General features: G+C 32.2%; 1 pseudogene; it reads left to right on the top strand.

Moving 5' to 3' along the window:
- LOC105990530 overlaps positions 1-22706 on the top strand; it is a 188671-nt pseudogene that overhangs the window by 113552 nt on the left and 52413 nt on the right.

Genomic DNA, 22706 nt, shown 5'->3' with positions numbered 1-22706 from the left:
ACATGAGCAAGGTAATGAGTACACTTCTTATCCAGCATTGTTGCCTCCTCCTTTGTTTTTCTCCTATTATCCCGTACCTCCCACCTCCTCAACTACACCCCCAAATGAAATATGTTGACCATATTTATCTTATTTTTTATTGTAAAGATGCTGTACAGAGGGGTTACAGTTACATGAATAAGGTAATGAGTACATTTCTTGTCGAGCATTGTTACTCCCTTCTTTGTTTTTCTCTCACCATCCCTTCCCTCCTCCACCTTACCCACTCCTTCCCTTACCCTAAAGCTGTAAAGTTCATTTCCAATATAGTGTCTTGTAAGTCTCATTGTTGAAATGGGTCATACTGCCTCCTTATCTCAGCATTTTGTTACTCCCTTTCCCCTCCCAAAATTAGTTAAAGTATATAGAAAATTCATGGCACCAAAATACAGTGACAACAGTGGTTATACCATAGGGGGAAGAACATACAAAAAAATGTAATGTGTGTGTGTGTGTGTGTGTGTGTGTGTATTCCTTTTTCTAGATAGATAGAATGACACCATCCCATTTGTTAGGAAATGGAAAGACTTGGAAAAACACTATTAAGTCAAGTAAGACAAGCCCAAAGAAATATAGGCCCCTTATACTGAAATAATTAGTATACATCTAGGATAATTATGAGCAGAAAAGCTCAAAAGCTATGTACATATGACCAAATAAGATGATGCTAAGTGAAATGAGCCCTAATATATGGACACAAGAGGTTTTAATTTGTTTTTGCTGTTATTAATGTACTATTTTATTTTCTTTTGTTTATATTAATTAACTCCCTTCCTTACTCTTCCTTGCTCCTGTTAGTTGCTCCTTCCAATGTAAACAGTTTTACTTTTCTGATGCAATTTTTAGTGTGTTTTAATTATACCAAAGGGTTTCAGTATTATTTAATTGTACCAAAGTACAATTTTTGACATTTTTGACATTTAAATATCATATTCAGTCTAAAATAACCCCCCATATTATTTTCACTTCCTCTATCTCTCCAATCAACCATTTATTAACAATTTTCTTTGCAGTTACTTATGCTGTCTTTATACATATATGCATAGTTTCACTGTTTTGATTGAATTTGCTCTCCATATGCTTTTCTCTCACTCTCCAATTCTACTTATCACCCTATGTAGTCCCATGTTATTGAGGCCCCATTTATAGTAATCAAATTATAAAACAAGGTCTATGTCCTTCACTGATAAATAGAAAATATGATCTATAGTAATATCTGGGTCTATCTATTAGTCTGTCTGTCTATCTATCTATCTATCTATCTATCTATCTATCTATCTAGAAAAAGGAATATTATTCAGCTACCAAGAATTTACTTATGTCCCCTTAATTAATTATTCATCCTTTCATCAAAAGAGATTGTGATGAATATGATGAAAGTAAAATATCTATGTATAAAAATGTATATAAACATATCCTCATGAAACCTATTATTTCCTATAATTAATAAAAATTAAAACAAATAAGAAATGAAGTCTAATGAAGGACAGTATAAATTATCATTATACCAAAAAGTGTCACTAAAAATACTCCAAATGTGATTTAATGAAATGAGTTTTATATTACAAATAGTAAATACAATTATATAGCATATCAAGTTATTTATAACAGGTCATCACAAATTACATGATATATACATAAAGTAAGTGCTTCATATGGAAATCCAGTAAACAATATCAGCAATAATTAATGATACAGAATTTTTTATTATATATTGAATAAAGAATTTTCCAGCAGTAATTTCATGTGTATGTATGAAGAGATATTTGCAACACACAAAGCAAATAGATTTTTCTTTTAGAGATCTTCCACTAAATAAGTTAACAGCCTCACTAAACTCAATCAGACTAAATCTAAAACCAATGAAATAGATCTGCAGCTCATTCCAGGTTAAGTCCTGTTGACAGTCACTTAGTGGCAGGTGAATAAAGCTAAAACAAACATTCCTTACTGAGAAAATGAATGAACAATGGCTTAAGTAATCCAACCTGAAGAAAAGCTCATACCTGATGAACAGTGACAGGCTTAGTGTTTCTCACTGAAGACCAGTTATTTCAAAAAGAACAGAGGTCTTTATTTTTCCAGTGGTATAACTACCTGAGCCTAGATAATAACTTTGTAATTTTTGCTTAGAAATTTTCATTAATACATTTTGTCACTAAATACAAAGTGCTTGAAAAAATGTTTATGTGTTTTTATAAAATTCTGATTCATTACAAAAATTGTGTTACTTTACAAGGTACAAAGTATGCATCCATACTTGATTTGTTTCTGTCATTACTCTATATTTCTAAAAAATTGAAAAACAAAGGAGGAGGTAAGAATACTCAATAGGAAATGTGTTCATTACCTTACTCATGTAATTGTAACCCCTCTGTATAGTATGTTTACAATAAAATATATACAAAAATAAACTTTATATTAGATAATGCTGTTGTTGATATTAATGTATTATAAATATATGTATAATATTCTTTATCAGATAACTAATATTTCAGTTGCTATTTGAGTACAAATATACCTTTTAATAAATAACTTAATTCAACAGGCTATTGTAGATATAGAGCGATGATAAAATAATACTCCATACCACTATACAGAGTAACCACAATGATAAAATAATATTGCATACCACTTTACAGAGTAACCACAAGTACTAAATTGCAGCAAGCTTTGGCTTCCAGACTCAGTGAAGTTGTCAGTGTTATTGCTTTGAGTTTAGTTCAACTTATGTTAGATTTGATATCTTCAAGTGAGATGACATATAGCATATGAGTATTAGAGCTTACACACTTATTTTTATTTGTATCACTAGCTGCTTGGTGGTTAGAGGATAAGTTTCAAAATCAGTGCATGTTAGGCAGCCTGTCTACCACCGAGACACACAGCTATTCCTAAATAATCTGTTCCAAATGATAACATAACAAAACACATGATTATTCTAAAATGAATATTGTCATTCTCGTCATCGAGTTGGGTGATCACAATTCTAACCCACTCAGTTATGTGATCACAATATTTTATAAAATATGGTTTCATAAAATATATAATAACTTAGCTATATTGACTAGAGTACATTGTAATATCCCTGATTCAAAATTTGATTTGGAGATTTTTATTATATTTTTCACTAACATAACATATGCACATTTGAACAAATTAAAATTTATACATGAATATGATAGTAAAATTAATAATTTTATTTTTTTCCTGCTCCTTAGTATGATTGTGTACTGCTTTTCCATTGCTTTTTTATGTAATATAAACATTTACATATATATTTATACATAATCAAGAATCTGAAGAATTTTGATAGAAAAAATAATGCAAATAATATTGATGCAAAAAGATTATGTGTGTGTATTTTGTTCATTGTTCTTTGAAATCAAGGCAAGCAGAAATAAAGATGTCTTTTCATGCACTATGTCTGGTTTTAAAAAGAATATGGGATTTGCATGAGCCATTTGTTTTAATAATACTTAAAATGCTTTCTCATGCATTTCATGGACAGTGTATTCACACTGGACTTAAACACAATATGTTATGCAAAAATCCAATGACATCAATTACAAATTTCTAAGTAGGAAATACATTCATAACACCTCTAATTTCTCAATTTTGACACATTTCATTAAAAGCTTAATTCTACATCTTTCATCTGAGATTTTGCTCCCCTGTCAAGTCTCCATTCAGTAGTGTCTCTATATTACATGTTTAAGCATTTGAATAATTCATTGTTTGGCTAATAAATTTTGGACTGCATTATATACTATAATTTCTAATGAGATTTTCCTGTCCTATCTTAAATTTATTCAAATTGAAATTATCTGGTCTTTTGGGAATTACTATGCTGTTCACTGTTTCCTAGTTTGCTTGACGATTGTGATTTAGGTCATCTCTCCTTCAGACTTTCTATGTATTTTATTCCAAAGAAATATACAGAAACACAAGAAGGACAATTCTTCATTATCTTTAGAAGTATGTGTAGAAGATTTATCAGTATCACCAATTATTTGAACATAAAATTGAAGCTATATTTTTATTTTTTGTTTCTAAAGAGTATACATCTCTGATAAGAAACACAAATTTTCTTTATTACCCAGAAGAAATATAGTATTCAAGGTAATACAACATTATTGGCATCAGTAGGTTTGGTCTTTCAGGCAAACAAGTCAAAATTTATGTTTTCCTCAAGGCAATGTATCATATTTAAGTGATAGCATTAATATAACTTTGGGACATTAAAAGGATGTATCACAAAGAACAGCAATGTCAATTACATGTCAATTATTTTTTAATGGAGATCTACTTCCTAAAATGGAAGTAGGTATCTAGGCTTATTTAATTCATCTTCTTCATATAACAAGATAGTTCTACTTAAAATAAAATTAAAATTTATTCCCAGAAGCCAGTAGTCATATTTTAGATTTGTCATTAAAGTATCTGAATCAAAGTTGACTTAATATGAAAACATAGTTTTTTTCCTATTGGAGATGAAATAAATATCACTAATCATCACTAACATTTCCTATAATTTACTAAGTTATGTCAAGCAAGAAAACACTTCTATAAATAATCTTTATATAAAAGATTTTGCAATAAATATTTTCCTTTTTGAAAATGAATAACAAAAAGATGTTAATAGCACTGCAATATGAGACAGAATTTTATCATTATAATCATATAAATATTACAATTTTTCTATTAATAACCTGGTTGTTTAATATACATGTATTGATTAGTAGGATGTTTGGGGGTTAATAGTATCCTACATGAGAGCAAAGAGATTCTATTAATATTTCCAGAACTCTTGAATTTCCTTGAAGAGTAAAAATTTCTGAGGTGTTCTGATACATCTTAGAGGAGTTTTGCTATTCTATTATTAATTCTCCCATTTATATTAAACAATGATGCCAAACTTATTATTCGCAATAGCAGTTGTAAGTAATAAGAATCATTTTGTTTCTTTTAAAACCAACCAAGGAAAGTGAACTGATAAAAAATACATGCAACTGTTGAAAACGAACTTTACAACTTTGGTGGGGGGTAGGGGAGGATTGGGTGGGGGAGAGGGGGGTAGATGGGAAGGAATGGGAAGGGGAAACAAAGGAGGAGGCTACAATGCTTGATAAGAAATGTACTTATTATCTTGCCCATGTAATTGTAATCCCTCTGTACAGTATTTTCACAATAAAAATAAAAAAATAAATAAAATACATGCAAGCAAAGATAATCACATGCCTGTCTATTTAGAAATGTTTCAAGTGAGGTGACTAAGGAATTATGAACAATGTTATAGAATAAAGACCACCTAACTCATGATAGTCTCATTTACTGAAGTAGGATGTACTTGTCTGACCATATATGCATACCTCTGTGGGGCACTTGGCAGCAAAGATGGTGCTGAGAGGGTGTTGAGTGGGCAGAGCCCGATTTGTTTACATTCAGTGCATAAACAGCTTGTGGAAGCTTAGGTGCATGATAGGGTGTGACCTTTACAGTGATTGGTTGGTTCCTTTTCCTCCCCATACCACCTGGTCTTTTTGCTTTAAAAAGTGCTTGCTGTGTGGTAATGAGTTCCTGCTTGATGTGACTCCCGGGTGCATCTTATTGTCTCCTGGGCTAAGGGAGGTTGTGGATGGATGAGCAGCGAATTTACCTTTCCTTGGACCCTGTCCTTCTTTGTGGGATGGACGAAGACCCGACATATCTCCAGCTCATATTTTTCTAGGGGTCTGGCATTATATATATATATATATATATATATACATATATATAATAAATATATATTATCTCTTTTACTCACAAATTCAAAACACACTGGACACCACAGAATAGTGTAACACGAACAGCCACTTTCCAGGTTCTCTGATATATTGAGGTAGTCTCTGAGTGCTGAACACTCTACTGACATTTTGTAAAATGCTCATCCTTATGACTAACTGAAAATATCCTGTCACATAATACAATTATAAATGTGCAATTATAGGTCCTGTCTTTTCATTATGCTGAAATGTATCCCCATTTTTTCTCACTTGTTGCACAGAAACATGACAACAATATTTACAAGCTTAATTGCACCTACCTTCTGGCTCACATACTAAGTATAGCTCATGGAAAGTTTCCCACTGGTGAAATCCCACTTCCTTTGCAGTCTCCATTCACACTGGGTAGAATGGACTGTAGGATGGCCTCCTCTCCCACTCCTCTGTCCTCTGCACTTCCTAGACCACTGCTCTCCAACCTTCAAAAGAATGCCATCAATCCTTTGAATTATATGCAGTTCAGTTTTTCTCCCTCTCTTCATAATGCTATCTTCTGACTGTTCTTTTCATCAACATCTGTATAACAAAATCAAACTGTTATTTTCTGCATCCAAATTATATATTAACATCATGAAAAATAAGGAAAAAAATCACTTCCATCCTTAATTCTTTGATCGTACATCTTTTCATGCATCTCTCCTGTGCCTTGTTAGTAACATGTAACTTACAGCATTTTCTCCTGAAATTATTTACCTTTCACAGCAGCTTTTCATGTGTCATCATATTCTTGCAAGTTCTCTTAACAATGATAACACATGAAAAATATATTTAGCCTTCCTTCAGTCCTATTCATCTTTTGATATAATGCTTATTTAAATTTCAAACTATCATCATTAGGTAAGTGTTATATGACTGCTGAAAATAATAACTAAGACTGGGATAGTTATATCATATACTTCGTGTTACTGTCAATAAGGGGGGGACCTGAACTCCAAATCAAACAAATATTATTTACTACTTGTGCCCTCAATTAGTACAACTAATTGATTTAAAGTCTAAAAAAATCAAGTCTGACAGAATATCTGCATCAATGTTTTTCAATCCTCTCAATTTTTAACCATCCTCTGGCCTGTATCACTACTTAAGTTACTAAATTAAGACCTCAATAAACCTACTAGAGTGACCTGCTTTCAGTTGTATGTATTTTCAATTTTGGAGAGCATGAAGCAGAATAATATATGATTGATCTGTCACTGGTTTTGCTACAGATGACATCTCAAACTGAAACCTCCTAGCAAGTTAAAGTGTAGTGTCAATGTTGCTTTTTTGCTTGTAAGGCCTAGATCAGGAGAATTGTGGTTCAATGCCACTCCTGGAAAACACATAAGAGGTCCTTCACAAGCAAGAACAACAGTGACATGTTCCTGTCATTCCAGATATATCAAAGGCTGAGATCAAGAGGCAATTGGATCAAGGCCATTAGCTTGGGCAGGAATGTTCATGAAAGTCTATCTCAATAAAATATCAGTGGGTATGGTGGTATATGCTTGCTATACTAGCTATGATGAGAAGAATAAAAAAAATTAAGGTGCAGTCACATGCCCAACTAAAAAGCAAGATTCTTTCTCTAAATAACTACTTGGGAAAAACAAGGGAAATGTAGTTCAGTGGCAGAGCACCCAGTAAGCACAAAGCCCTGACTTCAAAGTGTAATACCACCAAAAACTTAAAAAGAAAAGACAAAAGATGCATTTTACTATGTTGTTTGGGGTCAAAGTTCATTCAGTTATTTTATGCTTCCCTCTTCTTCAGGAGAAAGTTGTCTGTTTCTTGTTTTGTTTGCTTTTCTATTTTCCCTGTATCTCCAGAAAAATATAGATTTCCTATCATCTCTGTTCTATGGGGAAAAGACAGCTTTTGCATCTTAATAACTTTTGACAAAATTAACTAGTTCTGGTAAAAGGAACTAAAAAGATCCAAGTTCTGAGGATTTCAAAATCTTTAAATTTACAGATCCTAGATATCTAGGGACCTACAACAGCAAGTTTGTTACTGAAGCAGACTGTCCTGGACTGTTTTCCCCAATATATCTCTGTGTAGTCTTTTATAAAAGCCTTACAAATGATTCCCTATTAAAATGGTCTTTGCAGTAGATAGCCTTAAACTTTGGTGTTACTATCTTTCAAAAGAAATCTTTTCATGTGTTTCCATCTTATCACGAAGTCTGTGGCCTTTGTATAACAATAGTAATTTTCCCACACCACCTCATAGTGGTAAAACATATCATTCATTAACCCAGTATTTCTCTTTTTCCAATGTCTGCCTGAAATGAGATGTACTCTATCTTTTAATTCTGTATTTTCTTGTTTGTTTTTAGGACATTTTAAGAAAACTTATTAGGAAATAAGTATAGAGTCCTCTGAATTTCAAACAATGTACATAGTACACTTAAATGAATTTTTTTTAATTTGGTGCTTCTTCCAAAATGTTTTAAGATGATCAATATATCTGAAGACTTCTATCTTTGTTTGTTGTTATATTATTATTTATATTATAATTAATGTTATTGATGATATGAACTACCATCTATACATTTGTATAACATCATTTTCCTGTAACAGTAGAAAGAATATTTGCAAAATATTTATGTGACAATCAAAAGGTAAGTCAAATCTCAGTGAAATATTATCTCCTACTAGTGGGAATGGTTAGTATAAGATAAATAATATGTTAGCAAGGTGATGTAGAAAAAGAGTTCATATAAACTGGTGCTGAAAATGTAAATTAGTGGAGCCATTATAAATAAATGTGTGAATTATCCAGAAATTGCAAACATGTAATCTAGATATACTAACTATACCACACAAATTCACATACACTTTATATTTATATATACACTACATATACATATACACACAAAATAAATTTACAGATTCTGATAAAAACTGAATTCCCATATTTATGGTGGCAATAATCACAATAGATTAAATACACAACCAACTGAAAAGCCTATCCTCAGGTAAATGGATACAGTCAATGATGGAGGAGAATGATTTTTAGAGGTTGAAAGGGTTGGTCAACAGGTCTACCTACAAAAGAAACTGGATTTGATCATTATAATGCTCATGCATGTGTTCAAATATCACATTAAACATATTAATACTTACCAAAGTGGGTATTCTATTCATATCTCAGGTCTTAGAAATACAGCTCCTTGCTTTTCCCCATTCAGTATAATGTTAGCTATTGGTACTCTGTGGACATTCATTATTATGTTGGGGTATGTTCCCTCAATGCCTAATTTATTTAGTGTTTTTACCTTGAAGAGATGAAGAATTTTACCAGTTCCTTTTCTCACCTATAAACATACTTCTGATCATGCTGATTCATTTAATTGATGTGAAACAGCATAGTTGATAGCACTTAGTCAAACCATTTTTTATCCCTGGGTTGACTATCATTTGTCCACATGGAGGCTCCTCATGGAGAACAATATTTTAGAAGTGCTGTTGGGTACATTTTTTGAGTAGTTTGTTGAGGATATTTACATAATACTCATCAAGTGTATCAATTTGTGTTTTTCTTGTTCAGTTGTGTCCCCATTCATCTATGACAGACTTGTGCATAGGTGATATGACAGTTCTTAAGTTAGTTATTTCCCTTTGAATATTTAATTTTAGAATAAGTGAAAAAAGATTTTTATGTTAGTCACATATTTCAAGACCTTTCTCTTTGGATTCTAAGAAATCCTATTAATTAGAGCATAATATATTGGAATTTGCACACTCAACAGATATTTTAATGCAAATTGTTACAGGCTTTATTAAGCTTGTTTCAACATATTCTCACTATCTGAAATTTTAGGAACATTAGATGTATAGTTAATGAGATTATATTATATTCCTTAAAAAGAGTCAATTGTGTTAGCAAGAAAATACAGTGTTCTGTAAAGTGAGATGTTCACATGTATGTATTTTCAAAATATTTTTAAAAGAGGCTGAGTTTCAAATTTTCAGTCCCTTAAGTAATTAAAAGAATAGAGTTCATGTCATATCATCTCAGGTTAAAGTCAAATAAGTTAAAACTATTCCGCTTAGCCCTCAGGAAGAATACTACATTAATTAGTAGTGCCCCAATTAAGGCTGCATGTGAAAAGGGCAGAAAATTAAGTCAGAGCAGCTCTTCCTTTATTATGGACAAAGGTATATCATTCAGGATTGCCCTGGTTTAAAAATGAAATGAAAAGCAATAAAGCTTTATACAGTCTGTAATGTGTGTTTACTTTGATTTTTAGCAGTTTTAATTATGCAGGATTACTTGATGCCTAAAAACAATAAAAAAGGAAATGAATTTTGTCAGATCATGGAATGAATTACTGGGAAGCAACAGACATTATTTACAGGTATATATAACTAGCATCATTTATGGAAAAGCAAATGGAATGAAAGATGTAAAATACAATCTCATTTTATTAATGTGAATTGTAAAATCTTTACAGTATAAACCATATTTATATATTGAATACTCCAGACCATCATTAGTCAAGCTTCACTGAACTGAGCAAAGTCATAATTACCCATAATACCAGGACAGTGCTAAACCTGGGAAGATACAGGTATGTTAGACTATGATGCTCTGAAAGCATATACTTTTAGTAAGGCTCATATATGTTTAACATCCTTGTAAAGGTGATGAAGGTATTATCTACAATAAAAGTTAGATTATAAGATGAAAAATATATTATTGTCTTAGAGGATATAGACTTTTTTTGTATTGCTCCAGATGGCAGATGCTATCATTGGATGAAATTTCAAATGGATCAATATTTTCTTTCTTAGATGCAGCAGCTTTATAACAGTATGAGGTGAATTTATTTTCTGAGAACATTTTTGAAACAACTGCATTGTATTAGATTTTAATTGAAAATTGCAAACTTTCACATATAATTTTGTGCTATAAATGTTGTTTCTGCTGAGAATATTCTGTTCAATCCATTGACCATTTATTTATTGGTTTGATACTTCTGCTGTTTAACTTTTTGAGCTATTTGTATATTTTGGTTATTAATCCTTTCTCCATTGATCATTGAAAATATTCTTCCTTTCTGAGGGTTTCTCTTGATTCTGGTGATTATTTCTTCTGATGCAGAAAAACTCTTTTTGCGATAGTATCACTTGTAAATTCTTGTTCCTTCTTTCTGAACAATTAAAGTCCTATTCACAAGACATTTCCCTCTGTTTGTATAACGTAATGTTTCCTCCGTTTTCTTATGGCAAAATTGGAGTCAGAAGTTAAGTAAATATCTTTGCTCTATTTGGAGTTTTTTTTTAATATACAGGGAAAAATGAGATTATAGTTTTAGTCATTTGCATGTAACTAGTTTACCTGGAACCCTTCATTCAGTAAATACCAATGACTAAAAGTCATGAAGAAATATTCAAAACATTTAGCTAAAGGAAATAAAAATTAAAAACACACTAAGATTTCATCTCACCCCAGTCAGAATGCCAATCATCAAGAAAATAACAGATGCTGACTGCCAAAAGTTTGGGTAAAGTAACCCTTGTGCACTCTAGTGAGAATTTAAGCAACTACAGTCAATATGGATGCACCTCAAAACACTGAAACAAATCTAGATATGACTTCCATATCACTCGGGAATATTTCAGAATAAAGATATGCAGAGCAATATACAAGAGACTGTCAATATCCCTATGTTTATTTACTTAGTTTTATAATAGCCAAAATGCAGAATTAGCTGAGGTGCTCAACAACCAAAGAATAGATTTTAAAAATGTTTCATAAAGCACAAATAGACACACACATCATAGAGCATACATACCATAGAAATGCTCAATAATAAAATAAAATGAAATTATATTATTTGAATAAAATGGATAGAACCAAAAGTCCTCTTGTTGAAAAAAAATATACAACACCCCCAAAACCAAATATCACATATTTTCTCTCACTTGTGGAATGTAAAATTAAAATGATGATAATCATGATAATAAAATACTACTATTACTACTATTAATAATGGTAAATTCATATAAAAGGAATACATAGAGGGCAAAGGCAAAAATAATGGATGCTGAAAAGAACAGAATTGATGTACATTACATATATATTTATGGAGACAGCATGAAGAAACACACCAAAACTGTTTAGAAAAGTGGGAAAAGGAAAAAAATTTCTGAGAATAGAGGAGATACACTTGCTCAAAGTAAACTTTATGCATCTATGAAACAAACAGAAAGAAATGTTGGGTCTTTGTCCCACAAAGGATGGGCGGGGTCTGAGAGTGCACCACTTGCCTCTTCCCCAGCCTCCCTTAGCCTCAGAGACAGTCAGATGCAACGGGGAGTCAAGTCAAGTAGGAACTCCTTTATTACCACACAGCAAGCACTTTTTAAAGCAAAAAACCGCATGGCATGGAAGGGGAGGAAAAGGAACCAACCAATAACTGTAGAGGTCACCCTATCATGCACCTAAGCTTTCTGTACTTTCCCTGCTATCCTAGAGCTGTTCAAGCACTGACATCACTTTGTCTAGTGGTACCCAGTCAGATTTTAACATAAACAACTCGGGCTCTGCCCACTCAACTCCCTCTCAGCACCGTCTTTGCTGCCCATGTGCCCTACACATGGTCAGCACATTGATTAAATGACAAAATTAAATTAAATTTAAGAAATATAACAATGTTGCCTATCATTACTATTACATTTATTTCTTGGCTCTACTTTTCATGGCATCAGCCAGGTCTTTTATGATTAATAGTAACATTTATGGTAGCATTTGCAAGACTATTTTTTAAAATTCTCACTTTTTTCTAAAAGTCTATGTATGATAACACTCTCAAGATATAAAGTAATGGAATAAAGAAAAAAAATAAAAGGAGGAAGATACACTCAATATCTAGGGAGAGTTAAGTTAGAAAGGCTTTGAATGTTCTATATCTTCATGAATTTTTTTAATACATTATACCACAAGCATTATACTTATAAACAGAGAAAATACATGCCACTAAAAGAACCACTGGAAAAAAAATCAGTCTAGGAATCATTAGATTTTGGTAGAAGAAATAATGAGAAAAAACAGAAATGTTTCATTTGTTTTCAATTCATGCCTACTTTTTACATGCATCAAAAATAAGCACTGCTACTATGAGAAGCCAGGTAGAAAGCATGCTTTTGATGGTGTATTCAAAACATCATCTTTACATCAAAGTAACAGATAACTTAGAGAAATAATGCAACATGTTGGCTATTTGTCAAAATGATCATCTCAGGAAGTTATTCATTGTCAGAATTGTTGATAATGACAATCACTTTTGCATCCAGATGAACAATGATAAACCAATCTGAACCATCAAATCAATGCATAACATATTCTATGTTGATAATTGTGGTCACTAACCCTGAAAATAAACATCAAAAGTCAGATTGACTGCAAAATAAATTACTTGAACGATAGTATTTCTTGAAAATTGTATATATGTGTGTTTTCTTGGGTAGAAATGCTTGGCTTCTGGGAACTTTAGCCTTTTAATTGAAACAAGATTTTATAGATGTTGCTATTGGTTTGAAAAATTTGACTTAGAATCTGGTATGGACAAGATTGAGTTACAAGTAACTCTAGCTGAGTCTCATTTGACATTTGCTGCTCAGAAGCACAAATAAAGAATTTCTTTTTTTTGTACTTTTTATTGTAAAAATACTGTCCAGAGGGGTTACAATTACACGAGCAAGGTAATGAGTACATTTCCTATCGTGCACTGTTGTCTCCTCCTTTGTTTTTTTCCTCCTTTGTTTTTTTCCTACCATCCCTTTCCTCCCAACTCCACAATTCCTCCCTCTCCCTCCCGCCTCTCCTGCCGAAGTTGTAAAGTTCATTTTCAATGTAGTGTCTTGTACATCTCATTGTTACAATGGGTCAACCTGTATCTCTATTTATAAGCATTTTTTTTAGTATTTCTATACATCAATCTCTATTTTAAGTTAATACTTTGTATTATAGTAAGAGGCTGACTGAACTATTCATTTCCATTTCCATTACCACATTTTTTCTTTTACTAAATTCCATTTTTAAAATTTCCTCCTTGTGGATGTATATGTGATTGTGTGTGTGCATATTATATTTAAAATATTTTTTATTGTGAGAATACCGTACAGAGGAGTTGTAATTACATGGGCAAGATAAGGAGTACATCAAACATTGTTGCATCCTCTTTGTTTCCCCTTCCCATCCCTTCTCATACTCTCCCCACCTCCCCCCACCCGATCCTCCCCCTCTCAAAGTTGTAAAGTTCGTTTTTTCGACTTGTTATTGTTGCAATGGGTCCACCTGTATCCCTGGTTAAACGATTTGTTTTTACCCTTCCCTTCCACAAATTATACCAACATCAAATACAGTGAAAGCAGGGGTTATATCGTGGGGGAGGGACATACAAAGCAACATAGAAATCATCTTATAAATATAAATATGTTAGAAACAATTGTATGAAAAAAACATTTAAATACTTAAGACAATACTTCATACTTATTGGGGTTCATATTCACACATAACCTTATGAGTGAAGGACATATTTAATAAAGACATGAAAATATACATGAAAATATTTAGGTCATTTTTTCTGAGATATGAAGCCAAGTTTGTATATAACACAATATTGATACTTAAAGTGTTATTTTTTTCCTCATGTGGAATAGTATCCAGAAAGCTGAATCACCATTTTTAGAGAGAGATCTTTGAATTTATTCTATAAAGTATCGACATACTTTTATTAACTGGACTAACAAAATTTAATTTATCATGATGGATTTTCCCTCCAGTTTCTAAATAATTTGTATTGAAAAACCTGAGCTATACTAAAGTAGAACCAATTCTAATTTATCTCCTTATCTATTCTACAATCTAGCACATTAAGCTGGGATCATTTAATCTGGTATTTAAAGATCTATCATTATTAGCAACAATAACGTGATTAAATGAGATTTATTGAACTGTAGAATATGCTTTCCAAGTTTTGCATGCTATAATTATTTTATCATCTTTACTATCTTTAAGTAGGCAATGATATCAATTTACTGATATTATTTAACAAGCAGAAGTGATAGTTAACAAAGGTCAGTAAATTGCATATTGATGCATTAAAGTAGAAAAAGAAAAGAGAAAGTACTCTTGGTAATGTGAATTTCCAAAGGAGAGTTAGAGGGGTTTTTTTTTTTTTTTTTTGAGGAATACTGAGTTGATTAGGCAAAAAATGGGAAAGGATGAGCTATCATTATACTGTTATTAACCTATTAAACTGGCCAAAGTCAGCATAATGGTACAGCAATAATGAAAACTAACATTGACCTTTTTCCTTATTGTACTTGGTTCTGAGTGTTTTATTCTATTTAGTCTGTAGCTGTATGTTTATAAGCAGATAGATTTTTTTCAAATTCCAATGTGGTGGATTTTGTATGGTGAGTTCTAATTTTACTCATCTTAAGTAAATGGTGCTCTCCCAGATGTATTAATTTTTTTTTACTATTTGAAAGAATATAGAAAATAATGACATTTCTGACATTAATAATGACATTGCTAATAAAAACAATTAGTTCTCAGACAATATATTATCTTAATGATAAATACCCAGATTCCAGAACAGTAAGATAATGCAAAAGGAATAAAAAGTAGGAGACCCCATAACCACTACATTAGACTAACAATTTCTAGACCCCACTTTTCATTATCTTACATCTAGAAGTCTATTCTTTCTTTCTTCTCTCTTTTTCTTCTCCTCCTCCCTTCCTTCTCTGCCTTTCTCTTGCTTTCCCCCCTCCTCCTCTTCCTTCTTGCCTTATAAGCAAATGGATAAGATCCTCTATAAACCAGTCCTACCAGCAGAAAATTCTAATTAATGACAACCCACCAATATCTAAGAATATTTCCTCAGAGTTTACTGATGCTTACCCTCACTGTTTTACAAGGTTTGCCTCTGCTCCCATTCTTTATTTTATGAAGAAAAGAAAATTTCTAGACTTCCAGGGATCTAGATATCATATCTATCAAATTACTGAATAGATGTTGGAAATAAGTTAAAAAAACATATTATGAAAGAAAAGACTAATTTGATTTAATCATTTGAAATAAGTCTTGGTTATAAAATACTATGTCCATGATTTATGGTATATATTTTATATCTGGATAAATAATTAAGTTTCCTTACCTTATTGACAAGCTTCAAAACTGAGATTTTAAAAAATTGTTATGCTAGAATTGGAATATTGATGAGTTCCAATCAACATTAACACAAAGATGCAAATATTTTATTTAATTTAAATACAGAACATAATCCCACTATCATTAAACCTTAATTAAATTATAATTATGAATTATAATTGAAGCAATTAACTGGGGTCAATTTTAATTTTTCACAATTTTGTTTCAAGTTACTTCTCCTTGTAACTAAATTGTTATCTCAATTGATTTAATTTTCTATGAAAAAATAGCAGTAAATTCAATATGCTACTTGGCTTGATAAGGCAAATTTTTTAAAGGAGTGATATATGAATAAAATTTTATCTTGGTTAATTATTTCTTCTACACTAAAATCTTTATTTGTTTTAAATATTCCAATTAGAACATGTTAACAACAATAGTCACACATTTTAAAGATACTAAGAAGTTAAATTTTTTAATATTATTTACATTTTTAATATTATTCAATATTATTTACAAGACTAAGTACAGTGTCTCACGTTTATAATCTTAGCTATGCAATAGGCTAAGATCAGGAGGAAATTCAGTTTGAGGTCAAATCAGAAAGAAAGTTTACTAACCTACCATCTTAATCAATAGAAGTTATTTTGGTGATGTGCATCTATAATTCCCAGTTTGTGAGAAATATAAATAAGAGGATCACAGTCTAGGAAACAAAGCATAAATTTGTACCATAACTAAAACATACTAAAGCAAAAGAAATCATATGCCCATGTGTTATCTCTTTCTCTCTATTTCCCACTGTCTTAATCTCTGTTTCTGTGTTTGTATGGTGCATGTGTGGATGATTTTTACAACTGATATTTTGCTCACCATGGAAATCAAAGGTAGAATATAGAATTTCAAAGACCTAACACTGCTAGTGAGAACAAAATAATCTCCATGGGACTGTGAGTGATTCCATTGAAGGTGATGGAAGAATACAGGCAGAATATAAACAGAGAGTACAATATACTGACTATGTACAAAGATATGCAACCAGTAGAAAACCAGAGAAGTACAAGGAAGGAATGATTTGATCACTTGAAGCTCACCTTTTAGATTATGGCATGATTTTCACAATCTAAGGAACACTAAAATTGCAAGCTGTCAGTGTACTTACGAAAACTGTACAAGTTATTAATTTCACTTACAAGGTAAAAATAATATAACATGTAATCATAATAAATACATTTGAATTTTTGCAAGTTGAAAAAGTTTAACTTGAAAATGTAGTTTGTGATATTGAAATATCTACAGAAATATCTGTTAAAATATGTACTATTTTTTCCCCAAATCATATAACCAAAGCATGTAGTCTTCTATTCATTCCACATCCCTTACACTATGGTGTATGTGTGGGGGTGAGGGTGGTTCAATTACTTATTTTTAAAGCAAAAACAATATAAATTGATATAATCAACAAGCTTTTTCTTAAGGCTGATCAGTAGGCATACATATTAAGTATATTTAAAGATAATTTATAGCATTGTATTGTTGTAATAATCATTCATCTATTTTTAATAGAAACAGAGAAATCTTTTGCTTATTTAGATCTCAATCTTAGAATTCTGCATGTCTATTTAGCTTCCATATCAGACTTTATGAGTTTTATTTTCTTTCTTACAGAGATCCTGAAATTTGCATCTATGTATGTATATATGTATATATGTATGTGTGTATGTTTGTATGTATGTATGGTATAATTAAAATTTTTTAAAATGTGGAAATAAACTATGCCATATTATAAAGTAATGTAAGGCTAAAAATAAATTTTGAAGAATGAAAGGAAAGCATTATATTCAAAAAGGTTTCAAAGATATTCGTATTTTTAGTGAATTGTATTATGATAGCAAACGAAAATCAATGGAATTTAAAAAAACACTTAAAAATGCTTCTCAATAAGTACCTTTCAGCTTATTTGGTTTTAAACTGTCTTCTTCCTGGTTTCTTTCTTATTCTCTTCAAAAGTAAGCTGAAATATCATTCCAGATTACCATAAGTAATAAAATAAAACTAAACAACAAGCAAATATAATGGACTGGTTGCTATAAATAGAAATGTTTCAGCTAGGCACCTGTGTCTCATGCCTTTAATCTTAGCTACTCAGGAGGTTGAGCTCTGAGGATTTCAGTCCAAAGCCAGCCCAGGCAAGAAAGTCTGTGAATCTCTTATCAACAATTAACCTTCAGAAAACTGGAAGTGGAGCTACGGCTTATAGTAGTAAAGTACAAACCTTGAGCAGAACAAGGTCAGTGACAGGCCCTAAGTTCAAGCTCCACTATGGACAATTTTTTTAAGTGTTTCAAAAAAATCTATGGCTGAAATGAAAGGGTTTAGAATACACAAGAGTTCTACACATAATTCTGGAATTCAGTGACAAGAACATACTCAAGGGAAACAATAGTAACAACAAAATCTATTGTGTTTTTTTTATATCCATTGTCATTGCTTTTGTTTTGCATTGCTTTGGGGCTTATAGTGTCTAACATTGTAAACGCTTAATGCAACAGCAGCTTGTCTGATGATCAGCAGTTTATGACAGCACCCCTACAGAGTTCATCTGTATGACTCAGAGAGATACAACTGTGAATAACACCTCTGCTGAATACACCTTCATGTCAGCCACCTGTAGACAGCAGCAGTGGTAGCAAAACAAATAAAACATCCCAATCTTCCACATATTTATCTTGTAGATCTATATACAGGAAAGTAAACAAGCACTGCATTTCTACTCCTGGAGTGGAATAGCGAGATAGATTAGTACTGAAGAGCTCAACTACAACAAGAAACTCATTTGAAGAGCCAAAATGAAATGTCAGGAACACCATACACTACCCTAAAGGTCTGCATTAAAGTTATAGCTCCTACAAGGACAAGAACCACATGATTACCTCATTAAATGCAGAAAAAGCATTTGACAAGATCCAGAACTCCTTTATGATGAAACCTTTGGAGAAGTTAAGAATCCATGGAACATTCCTCAATATAATAAGGCTGTATATGACAAACCTACCGCCAGCATTATACTTAATGGTGAAAAGTAAAATCCACTTCCTATAAAACCAGGACGGATGCAAGGATGTTCACTCTCTCCACTCCTCTTCAAATTCTTAGCTAGAGCAGTAAGCCAAGAGACAAGCATTAAGGTGATCCAAATAAGGAAAGAAGTAAAACTCTCCCTCTTTGCAGAAGACATGATCCTATATTTAAAGAATCTCACAGACTTCTTTCCTAGCTTACTTTAGCTGATATGAAACTTTTTCAAAGGAGCAAGGTATAAAATTAACCCACAAAATTCAATAGCTTTTCTGCATGCCAACAAGAAGATTGCAGCTGAAATCAAGAAAACAACTCCTTTTGCAACAGCTTTAAAACACCTTTTGCAACAGCTTTGCTGAGGGAGGGGGATGAGGAGGAGTTGGAGAGGTGGGAAGGAAAGGGATGGTAGGGGAAAACTAAGGAGGGGAAAACAAGGCACAATAGGAAATGGACTCATCATTTTGCTCATGTAACTGTAACCCTTCTGTACAGTATCTTTACAATAAAATATATATTTAAAATAAAAAATAAAAATCAACACACAACAAAACAAAACAATCTAGGAATTAATCAAAGATGTGAAGGATGAAAACTTTAAAAACCTGAAAAAGGAAAATATAGCAGATTTAAGGAAGTGAAAAAATCTTCCTATGCTCCAGGATTGGGAGGAATAACATCAAGAAAATGTCAATACTACCCAAAGCTATCTACAAATACAATGTAATACGTATCAAAATCTTAATGACATTTTTCAATTATATAGAAAAAGTAATAAAAAAATTCATATGGAATAATAGAAGATCCTGAATAGAAAATGCAATCCTAGCAGAAAGAACAGTATTGGAGGAATATCAATACCAAAATTCAAACTCTATTACAAATTTGTTGTTATAAAAACAGTTTGGTACTGGCACACGAGGACGACTGGAATAGAATAGAAGACCAAGAAATGAACCCACAGACCTATAGCCACTTAATCTTGGATAATGGAGCTGAAAACACACAATAGAAAAGAGAGCCTCTTCAACAAAGGGTGCTGGCAGAATTGGTTATACACATGCATCAGAATCAATTCCAAGTGGATTGAAGACCTCAACGTAAAACCAGTATGGAGGTTCCTCAAATGCACAGAGCTTCCTTATGACCCAGCACTCCCATTCCTGGGCATTTACACAAATAACCACAAACCAGCCACACTAAAGCCACCAGCACAACCATGTTCACTGCAGCATTATTTACTATAGCTAAGATATGGAATAAACCAAAATGTCCCAAAAGGGACATATGGATCCATAAAATGTGGTATATATACACAATGGAATTCCATGCTTCCATCAGAAAAAATGACATTGCATAATTTGCAAGAAAATGGAAAGACTTCAGAAAAATATATATTAAGAAAAGAAAGCCACAGTGGTCTTTTGTTGTTGTTTCTTTGTTGTTTGAAAGCCAGACTCAAAGAAACATAGAATATGTCTATAAATCTACAAGTTAATATATTGGATAGTAAAGGACAAATAATTACACTTGGACATGATTAATTAAATAGCCCTCAAAACTTCACATAGGCTGGATGCCGGTGGCTCATGCCTGTAATCCTAACTACTTAGGAGGCTGAGATTTGAGGATCGAGGTTCAAAGATAGCCCAGGCAGGAAACTCTGTGAGACTCTTATCTCCAATAAACCACTGGAAAACCAGAAGTGGCTCTATGACTAAAGTGGTAGAGCACTGGCCTTGAGCTGAAGAGAGCAGGATTAGCAGCACCCAGAGTTCAGGCCCCACGACTCGACAGAAAAAAAAAAAAAGCTTTACATAGGGAGAACAATGGAGGGTATTCTTAGAAGATCACAGTTGCTCAAAAGCTATGTGGATATGACTATATAAAATGTTACTTATAGAAATGAACTCCAAGAAATGGAAAAAAAGGATTGTTTTGGAGTTATTTCTTTTTTTTTCTTTTGGTTTATTTCTTGTTGTCACTATTTCATGTTTTAGTTTTTTGTTTTTTTTGAATTTCTGAAGCCTTTGTTTTTTATATGTTTATCTGATTTGGGGAGAGTAAGAAGAATCACAGAAACAGTGGGACAAAGGGTGAACAAAATCAACAATGATACTCACTAGACACTATGTTAGAAATTAACTTCACAACTTGTTGGAGGGAGGAGGGTTGGGCTGGAGCAGAAAGCGGGAGAAAATGAGGGATGGGTTAACACTATTCAAAAACTCAATGGACTCATTAACTCACTTAATGAAACTATAACCCCTCTGTACATCACCTTTACAATAAAAGTTAAATTAAAAATAAATAAATATAGCCCTTAAATGTAAGTGTCCTTGAATTGATCTTTTAAGAATAGTGGATTCTGGCCAATTGTTAAGAGAATTAAGAAACACCTACTATATTTCAGACAATGTGAGAGCTGCTGCATGAATAGTATATATTTTCTTTTAAAGCTCATAGCAAAAATTTGAGGTAATTGTCACTAATAGAAGACTGTAGAAGAGAAATAAATGACTGAAGATACAACTATAGAAAAATAGAAACTTAAAGTCTATATTTACTTAACTTCAAGAACTGGCCTTTTTCCATATACTATCATGCCATCACCCTCATACTGATAATATATGGAAATACTTTGGGTTGCCTCAAATAGCACATAGGCTGGGGATACTACTTAGCATTCAATGTTGCACAGGCCCGCACCTATAAAGAAAATTTATCCAACCCAAAATGATACTTACTCTGAGACTGAGAAAGTGCACTACACCAGTTCAGACACACATTGTTGAGAATGGAAAAGAATGGACACTCTAAAGAGATATGAGAGAACATAAGTTTGAGTTTGAGTACCTATATGATGGTCCAAAATTTATCTTAATGTCAATATGCTACTGGAGAAAATGGCAACAATACACTATGCTTTTCTTTTGAATCCTATTCTTCCATATCATTGCTCTCAGAATATTCTGATACTGATCCAGAAAAGAAAATCACATCAAACTGACATTAAATAAATACCAAAATAACTAAGATTTGAATTCTGCAATGGAAACCTTGTACAATTCCACATCATTATCAGCATCTAATCTTTTAGAAAAAGCAAGAGTGTCATTCAATTCATTCCAGCCATATGAGGAATTCACTAAAAAGGGGGAGAGATGAGGTTAAGAAATAGAAAAAGAAAGACTGTTAAAACAAAATGAAACAAAAGAAGTCATGATAGTTATTGTAGACTGAGACCAAGAAAATCACCAGGATGTACCGTCCCAATGCATAGCCTGTTCTTTGAAGGTTCTAGCTACAGCATGTTATGCAGACAGAGGTTTAGGAAGGAAAGGAAAGCAGATAAACTAATACAGTCCTACAAATATAATTAGCATTATAATTTTCCATAGACAATTTTTCCTTTCTTTATTTCCCCACAATTTCTAATGGTCCACAAGTGACTCATGCAGTTTTTGTTGCCTTTACTCTATGATGATGGCAGCCACTGTGATGCTTTATAGTTATTTGCTTATTGACCATCCTTTCTAATTTTTCTCTTAGGAATAATGTTCATGTCTTACAGAAAATGTTGACATCCCAAATATGCTAGAATTTTGCTAATTT

Source organism: Dipodomys ordii, unplaced genomic scaffold, assembly GCF_000151885.1.
Source record: "Dipodomys ordii isolate 6190 unplaced genomic scaffold, Dord_2.0 Scaffold65, whole genome shotgun sequence".
Lineage (NCBI taxonomy): Eukaryota > Metazoa > Chordata > Mammalia > Rodentia > Heteromyidae > Dipodomys > Dipodomys ordii.
Note: the sequence above shows the minus strand (reverse complement) of the source record. Positions and strands in the feature narration are given on the sequence as shown.